Raw genomic sequence first — 768 nt, forward strand, 5'->3', positions numbered from 1 at the left:
TATATAGATAGATAGATAGATAGATAGATATAGATAAATAGATATATAGATACGTGTTTTGATGTATGTACGTATACATATATGTCTGTATAGATATGTTTGTGTGTGTATGCTTTTTGTTCGTGCGTGTAAGTAAATATGAGTGAGTACCGTATTTGATAATTTTGTAATTTTTGATGTAGAAAATGATTTTAGGCTTGTAACAACTTATGTAGTTTCTGTTTTTTTATCTGTATGTAATTCGTACGTATACTACACGGTTCTTTGATTTTGGCGAGTTCAATTTTTCGTTTCTGCCTCTTTCTATATGGTTTACTGAGCTTTTATTTTATTAGGCAATCTTTTGACATATTCCGAAGCTATCCACTTCCTTACGAGGGCATATTATACATGCATGTAAGTATATTCGGTTATAATTTTGCTAGGTTTCATGCACGCAACCATCTACACACTTATACATAGGGAATTGGAAATAAATTTGATAGATAAAATAGTTATCCTGAATGGTAGAGAGGTGATTAATATTATTTTATTTGATATTGCTTTTCAAATTCAGGATACTGACCACTTAAATTTCTCTTAGTTCCGTTTAGCTTCGTATATATACATGTGTGTGTAAAATATATACGCATACACAAACACACACACACATATATGTATGCACGTATATAGAGAGAGGGACAGAGAGAGAGAAAGAAGTATATATGCATATATACATACATATATATACACATACAGACATATATATATGTATATATATATATATAT

Source organism: Octopus bimaculoides, chromosome 4, assembly GCF_001194135.2.
Source record: "Octopus bimaculoides isolate UCB-OBI-ISO-001 chromosome 4, ASM119413v2, whole genome shotgun sequence".
In the NCBI taxonomy this organism is placed as follows: domain Eukaryota; kingdom Metazoa; phylum Mollusca; class Cephalopoda; order Octopoda; family Octopodidae; genus Octopus; species Octopus bimaculoides.